Source organism: Amblyraja radiata, unplaced genomic scaffold, assembly GCF_010909765.2.
Source record: "Amblyraja radiata isolate CabotCenter1 unplaced genomic scaffold, sAmbRad1.1.pri scaffold_420_ctg1, whole genome shotgun sequence".
NCBI classification, from domain to species: Eukaryota; Metazoa; Chordata; class Chondrichthyes; order Rajiformes; family Rajidae; genus Amblyraja; species Amblyraja radiata.
Genome location: NW_022630528.1, coordinates 134507 through 143270, shown reverse-complemented (window position 1 = coordinate 143270; position 8764 = coordinate 134507).

Genomic DNA, 8764 nt, shown 5'->3' with positions numbered 1-8764 from the left:
CCATTTAAGAATAAATTGGATAGGCATATGGATGTGAAGGGAATGGAGGGTTATGGTATGAGTGCAGGCACCATGCAGGGACCTAAGGGAAAAAAATTGTTCGGCGCGGACTTGTAGGGCCGAGGATGGCCTGTTTCCGTGCTGTAGTATTGTTATATGGTTTTATGTTAGATGGTTATAGTGTAGATGGGACATGATGGTCGGGTTGGGACTAGTGTAGGTGGGGCATGTTGGTCGGGTGGGACCAGTGTAGATGGGGCATGTTGGTCGGGGTGAGACTGGTGTAGATGGGGCATGTTGGTCGGGGTGGGACTAGTGTAGATTAGGGCATGTTGGTCGGGGTGGGACTAGTGTCGATTGGGCATGTTGACTGATGTGGGACTAGTGTAGATGGGGCATGTTGGTCGGGGTGGGACTAGTGTAGATGGGGCATGTTGGTCGGGTGGGACTACTGTAGATGAGGCATGTTGGTCGGGGTGGGCTAGTGTAGATGGGGTTGTTGGTCGGGGTGGGACTAGTGTAGATGGGACATGTTGGTTCTACACTAGGCTAAACCCGACCAACATGTCTCATTTACACTAGTTGGGGCTTGTTGGTCGGGGTGGGACGTGCCCCATCCCACCCTAGTCCCACCCCGACCTACAAGCCCCATCTTACAGCACCGCCCCGCGCGGCTTGGAATGGGGCATGTTGGTCGGGGTGGGACTAGTGTAGATGGGGCATGTTGGTCGGGGTGAGAGTAGTGTAGATGGGGCATGTTGGTCGGGGTGGGGCTAGTGTAGATGGGGCATGTTGGTCGGGGTGGGACTAGTGTTGATGAGACATGTTGGTCGGGGTTAGCCTAGTGTAGATGGGGCATGTTGGTCGGGGTGGGACTAGTGTAGATGGGGCATGTAGGTAGCCGGACCAACATGTCCCATCTACACAAGTCTCACCCTGACTAACATGCCCCAGATACACAGGCCCCACCCCGACAAACATGCCCCATCAACACTCGGCCCATCCCGACCAACATGCCCCATCTAAACTAGTCCCACCCCCACCAACATGCCCCATCTACACTAGTCCCACCCAGACCAACAAGCCCCATCTACACTAGTCCCACCCCGACCAACATGCCCCATCTACACTACTCCCACCCCGACCAACATGCCTCATCCACACTAGTCCCACCCAGACCAACATGCCCCATCTACACAGGCCCCACCCCGACTAACATGCCCCAACTACAGTAGTCCCACCCCGACCAACATGCCCCATCTACACTAGACCAATCCCGACAAACATGCCCCATCAACACTCGGCCCATCCCGACCAACATGCCCCATCTACACTAGACCAATCCCGACAAACATGCCCCATCAACACTCGGCCCATCCCGACCAACATGCCCCATCTAAACTAGTCCCACCCCCACCAACATGCCCCATCTACACTAGTCCCACCCTGACCAACAAGCCCCATCTACACTTGTCCCACCCCGACCAACATGCCCCATCTACACTACTCCCACCCCGACCAACATGCCCCATCCACACTAGTCCCACCCCGACCAACATGCCCCATCTACACTAGTCCCACCCCGACCAACATGCCCCATCTACACTAGTCCCACCCCGACCAACATGCCCCATCTACACTACTCTCACCCCGACCAACATGCCCCAACTACACTAGTCCCAACCCGACCAACATGCCCCATCTACGGTACACACAAATGCTGGGGAAACTCAGCGGGTGCAGCAGCATCTATGGAGCGAAGGAAATAGGCGACGTTTCGGGCCGAAACCCTTCTTCAGACTGATGGGGGGTGGGGAAAGAAAGAAGGAAAAGGGGAGGAGGAGGAGGAGCATGAGGGCGGGCAGATGGGAGGGTGGGAGGAGACAGCTAGAGGGTTAAGGAAGGGGAGGAGACAGCACGGGCTAGCCAAATTGGGAGAATTCAATGTTAATGCCATAAGGACGCAAGGACCCCAGACGGAATATGAGGTGCTGTTCCTCCAATTTCCGCTGTTGCTCACTCTGGCAATGGAGGAGACCCAGGACAGAGAGGTCGGATTGGGAATGGGAGGGGGAGTTGAAGTGCTGAGCCACCGGGAGGTCAGGTAGGTTATTGCGGACTGAGCGGAGGTGTTCGGCGAAACGATCGCCCAACCTACGCTTGGTCTCACCGATGTAAATCAGCTGACATCTAGAGCAGCGGATGCAGTAGATGAGGTTGGAGGAGATACAGGTGAACCTTTGCCGCACCTGGAACGACTGCTTGGGACCTTGATTGGAGTCGAGGGGGTAGGTGAAGGGACAGGTGTTGCATTTCTTGCGGTTGCAACGGAAAGTGCCCGGGGAGGGGGTGGTGCGGGAGGGAAGGGAAGAATTGACGAGGGAGTTGCGGAGGGAGCGGTCTTTGCGGAAGGCAGACATGGGGGGAGATGGGAAGATGTGGCGAGTGGTGGGGTCACGTTGGAGGTGGCGGAAATGGCGGAGGATTATGTGTTGTATTTGCCGGCTGGTGGGGTGAAAGGTGAGGACCAGAGGGACTCTGCCCTTGTTGCGTGTGCGGGGATGGGGAGAGAGAGCAGTGTTACGGGGTATGGATGAGACCCTGGTGTGAGCCTCATCTATGGTGGCGGAGGGGAATCCCCGTTCCCTGAAGAACGAGGACATTTCCGATGCCCTGGTATGAAATGTCTCATCCTGGGAACAGATGCGGCGTAGGCGGAGGAATTGGGAGTAGGGGATGGAGTCTTTACAGGGGGCAGGGTGGGAAGACGTCCAGATAGCCATGTGAGTCATGTCCCACTAGCACTAATGAAGATGGGGCATGTTGGTCGGGGTGGGACTAGTGTAGACTAGTCCCACCCCGACCAACATGCCCCATCTACACTAGCCCCACCCCGACCAACAAATCCCATCTATACTAGTCCAACCCCGACCAACATGCCCCATCTACACTAGCCCCACCCCGCTGAACATGCCCCGTCTACACTAGTCCCACCCCGACCAACATGCCCCATCTTCATTAGTCTCACCCCGACCAACATGCCCCATCTACACTAGCCCCACCCCGACCAACATGCCCCATCTACACTAGTCCCACCCCGACCAACATGCCCCATCTACACTAATCCCACCCCGACCAACATGCCCCAACTACACTAGTCCCACACCAGCCAACATGTGGGACTAGTGTAGATGGGGCCGGTTGGTGGGGGTGGGACTAGTGTAGACGGGGCATGTTGGTCGGGGTGGGACTAGTGTAGATGGGGCATGTTGGTCAGGGTGGGACTTGTGTAGATGGGACATGTTGGTCGGGGTTAGTCGTGTAGATGGGGTATGTTGGTCGGTGTGGGACTAGTGTAGATGGGACATGTTGGTCGGGGTTAGCCTAGTGTAGATGGGGCATGTTGGTAGCCGGACCAACATGTCCCATCTACACCAGTCTCACCCTGACCAACATGCCCCAGATACACAGGCCCCACCCCGACTAACATGCCCCAGCTACAGTAGTCCCACCCCGACCAACATGCCCCATCTACACTAGACCAATCCCGACAAACATGCCCCATCAACACTCGGCCCACCCCGACCAACATGCCCCGTCTACACTAGTCCCACCCCCACCAACAGGCCCCATCTACACTAGTCCCACCCTGACCAACAAGCCCCGTCTACACTTGTCCCACCCCAACATGCCCCATCTACACTACTCCCACCCCGACCAACAAACCCCATCCACACTCGTCCCACCCCGACCAACATGCCCCATCTACACTAGTCCCACCCCGACCAACATGCCCCATCTACACTAGTCCCACTACAACCAACATGCCCCATCTACATTAGTCACACCTCGACCAACATGTCCCATCTACACTAGTCCCACCCCGACCAACAAACCCCATCTACACTAGTCCCACCCCGACAAACATGACCCATCTACACTTGTCCCACCCCGACCATCATGCCACATCTAAACTAGTCTCACCCGTCCAACATGCCCCATCTACACTAGTCCCACCCCGACCAACACCTCATCTACACTAGTCCCACCCCGACATAGTATACATAGTTGTGTATATAGACCCCCCCCCCCCCCCCACACACTGTGTCCCTGCCCGGGACCGGCCCCCCACAGTGAGTTTGTGTAGTTTATATATAGTTGTGTATATAGACCCCCCCCCCACACACTGTGTCCCTGCCCGGGACCGGCCCCCCACAGTGAGTTTGTGTAGTTTATATATAGTTGTGTATATAGACCCCCCCCCCCACACACTGTGTCCCTGCCCGGGACCGGCCCCCCACAGTGAGTTTGTGTAGTTTATATATAGTTGTGTATATAGACCCCCCCCCCCACTGGGTCTCTGTCCGCCCGCGGCCCCGGGACCGCCGCCATCTTGAGAGTTTGTGTAGTTTATATATTTGTGTATAGTTGTGTATAGACCCCCCGCCCGGGACCGGGGCCGTCTCCCTCCCGCAGTGAGTTATATATGTGTGTATGTATGTATATATGTGTATATAGTTGTATATAGATCTCCACACTGTGTGTCTGTCTCCGCCCGGGACCAGGGAGCATCTTGATCGCCATCTCCCCCCACAGTGAGTTATATATGTAGTTGTGTATAGTTGTGTATAGACACCCTCACTGTGTGTGTATCTGTCTCACCCCGTGTCCCCCTACCTTGCCGTCCGGGACCGGGGCCATCTTGATCGTCGTCTCCCCCTCACAGTGAGTGGTTGTGTGTGTGTGTGTGTGTATATATATATATACACTGTTAAACGGACTTTGCCCCCTGCCAAAGTATCGCACACCAACCACCAACCTGGACAGAGCCACTGTCGTGCCGCTGCCGATCGGAACGCCTATTGATGTTTAGTTGAGAGTAGTGTTAAACTTGTTCATGATATATGTATTTTTATTTCTATTTATTTATTTTTTACTGCACACTGAATGGACACTGGTTTGAGTAACGTTTTTTTGTTTCCTCTGGGTATGCGAGTACTCAGGAAAATAACAATAAAGATATACAATACAATACAATACAATACAATATAGTTGTGTATAGTTGTATAGATTCCCCTCACAGTGAGTGGTTGTGTGTGTGTGTGTATATATATATATAGTTGTGTATAGATCCCCCCTCTGTCTCTGTGTCTCTCCCCGCTACAAGGGCCCAGGGTGAAGCAGTCGCCGCCATCTTCAGCGTCGTCTCCTCACAGTGAGTGTCCCCTATATATAGTTTATATAATTGTGTATATATATATATATTTCTATCCCCCTCACTGTCTGTGTCCGCCCGGGGCCCCAGGGTGAAGAGCTGCCGTCATCATCACCGTCGTCTCCCCTCACAGTGAATGGCTGTGTATAGTTTATATAGTTGTGTATATATATATATCCCCGCTCTGTCTGTCTCCCCTCACAGTGAGTTTCTGTCTCTGTGTGTGTCTCTGCCTCCCCACCCGGCCCCGCTACAGTGAGTCTCTGTCTCTCTGTCTGTGTGTGGACGTGTGTTCCTCTCTGTCTCTGTGTGTGTCTCTCCCCACCCGGCCACACTACAGTGAGTCTGTGTGTGTGTGTGTGCGTATGTACGTGTGTTCCTCTCTGTCTCTGTGTGTGTCTCTCCCCACCCGGCCACGCTACAGTGAGTCTGTGTGTGTGTGTGCGTATGTACGTGTGTACCTCTCTGTCTCTGTGTGTGTACGTGTGTGTGTGTGTGTGTGTGCCTCTCTGTCTCTGTGTGTGTGTGTGTACGTGTGTGTGTAAGTGTGTAACTCTCTGTCTCTGTGTGTGTGTACGTGTGTACGTGTGTACCTCTCTGTCTCTGTGTGTGTGTGTGTGTGTGTGTACGTGTGTGTGTACGTGTGTACCTCTGTCTCTGTGTGTGTGTACGTGTGTACGTGTGTACCTCTCTGTCTCTGTGTGTACGTGTGTACGTGTACGTGTGTACCTCTCTGTCTCTGTGTGTGTACGTGTGTACCTCTCTGTGTCTCTGTCTCCCCCCGCGGCCCCGTCCCCGTCCCGCTACCTTGGTGCCCATTGGCAGGCCGGGGGTGAAGCTGCCGTCTTCAGCGTCTCCCCTCACAATGAGTTTCTGTCTGTGTGTCTGTATAGTTATACATAGAAACATAGACAATAGGCGCAGGAGTGGAGAGAGAGAGAAAACTAATTGATTTAGAATGTGCTTAGAACGCTTTTGGCACTTTGGCCTACATCAGTCAGAGTATTGAGTATAGAAGTTGGGAGGTCATGTTGCAGTTGTATAAGACGTTGGTGAGGCCGCATTTAGAATATTGTGTTCAGTTTTGTGGGCACCATGTCAAGCTTGAAAGGGTTGAGAAAAGATTTATGAGGATGTTGCCAGGACTAGAGGGTGTGAGCTATAGGGAGAGGTTAAGTAGGCTGGGTCTCTATTCCATGGAGTGTAGGAGGATGAGGTATGGATCTTATGCAGGTATACAAAATCATGAGAGGAATAGATCAGGTAGATGTCACAGAGTATTTTACCCAGAGTAGGGGAATCGAGGACCAGAGGACATAGGTTCAAGGTGAAGGGAGAAAGATTTAATAGGAATCTGAGAGGTAACTTTTTCACACAGGTGGGTGTTGTTGAGGCTGAGACTATCCCATCGGCGGCGGCGGTGGGTTCCGACAGCGGAACCCTCCCGCGCAATATACCCTCATCTTCTCTTTTATGAATGGGGATTTAGTTCCCCTTTCTTCGAGGACCGACCGGAGGTTCCGCTGTCACCTCTGCGGGCCGCCCTCGGTGAACGTTTTCAAGGACCTTTCTTCAAGGACCGAAAAAATGGCCGCTATTCGGAGGTTTTCGTTATTTGGATCTTCGGATAAAAGGTTGTGCACCTGTAGTGCAATATAGAAAATTAAATTAAAAAAAGAGGATACAGAATAATAAAAAAATACAGAATAATTAAACAATGGGGACGGAGGGACCGGAGGAATCTATTGGCGGGACTCCGAGTTCAGCAATGCGACGGTATGATTGTAGAAGCTGTTCCTCATCCTACTGGTACGAGACCTGAGGCTCCTGTACCGCCTCCCTGATGGGAGGAGGGCAAACAGTCCATGGTTGGGGTGGGAGGGGTCTTTAATGATCTTCCCAGCTCGTTTCAGACACCGTTTTCGGTGGAGGGCATCCATGGCAGGGAGCGGGGCACCGTTGATGTGCTGCGCGGTTTTCACCACCCGTTGTAGTGCCTTCCTGTCCGCAACAGTGCAGCTGCTGTACCATACCGTGAAGCAGGCGGTCAGGATGCTCTCGATGGTACACCTGTAGAAGTTGGTCAGGATCTGGGGGGACAGGTGTTAATAATTGACAATATGCTGCTGCCTGCCCGCTGAATTAAAAAGTTCCCACGGTGGACTCACGATATACAGTGTTTCGTGAGTCTTGCGTGGGAACTTTTTAATTCAGCGGGGCAGGCAGCAGCAGATTGTCGCTCGCTTCAGTATCACCCCACCTACACCCCTCTGCTTCCCGGCCATGTGTGTGACCCCTTCCCTCCCCTCTCCAGCTCCCCGCCCATTGCACCGGCGCGGGGGCTTTGCACTGTCTTCACAGCGGCGATTGCAGCAGGACCGTGTCAGGACCAATTAGACACCGACCACCAGGCCCACCGCAAGCACGGAGATCCCAGAGACCCACAGGCAACAGCAGCCCAGCCCAGCCCCACTCCAACTACAGAGGAACCTGGGTTGCGGATGACGGGGCGCAGCTCGGGGCGTCGTAGGGGCCCATCGGGGAGCGGCCACTCAAAGCCACGCCGGGAGATGTAGGGCCCTGCCCCGGGTCTTGATGTTGGAGCCCCCGGCGGGCGCTAGCAAGTCCGCGGCAATTTACAGCCGCGCCGGGCGTTGTAAGCCCCCCCTCCAGGTCACTCTCAACCTCTATGATGTTTGCTCTCAACCCCGTAATTCGGGCGGGAGAAGTCGCCGCTGCCGGTGCCCCGCAAAGCAGTCTCCCACCGGAGCCCCGCGAGCTCCCGGTGTCACCATCCACCGGAGTCGGGTCGCAGCAGCTCACCCCCGCAACTCTCCAGGCTCCGAAGCTGGCTAGCTCCACGGAGGTAGCTCCGTAGGTCCACAGCTCCCACCGCCGCCCACCGACCCCCAGGCCCACTGCAAGCACGGAGATCCCAGAGACCCACAGCCAGCAGCAACTCCAGCCCAGCCCCGCTCCAACTCCAGAGGAACACGTAGGGGCAGAAGCTGATGGTGTGCAAGGTACGTCTTGTTCTTGGGGTGGCGGATGAGGGGGCGCAGCTCGGGCTGTGGGCGAACTGCCACTTGTCGCTGTAGCGGCCAAAGATCATAGAGGAGCTCCTCTATGATCTTTGGTAGCGGCCCATCGGGGAGCGGATTCCTCTGGAGTTGGAGGGGGAGGGGGGTATTGTGCTGTTTGATCGCCCCCTGCTATCCCAGGGACAGGGAGACACAGCGGCTTTTTAGACTGGTGGGCAATCACTTCCAAAGTTCTGCCCACACAGTCAGTACACCTCTCCTACACAGTATTTCATACAAACATTTATTCTGCAAGAAAAAACGACATTGAAGACTCAAACTCGCGATCGAGTAACTGCCAGGATCAAGGCGCAAACTCGCGACCTTGCGGATATGAGCCGAGCACTCTACCACTGAGCCAGCCATTAAAATCTACGCTAAAAAAATTCCATTCCGAAGACCGACAAATTCTGAATTACGAAAAGTGTCTGGTCCCAAGGCTTTCGGATAAAAGGTTGTGCACCTGTAC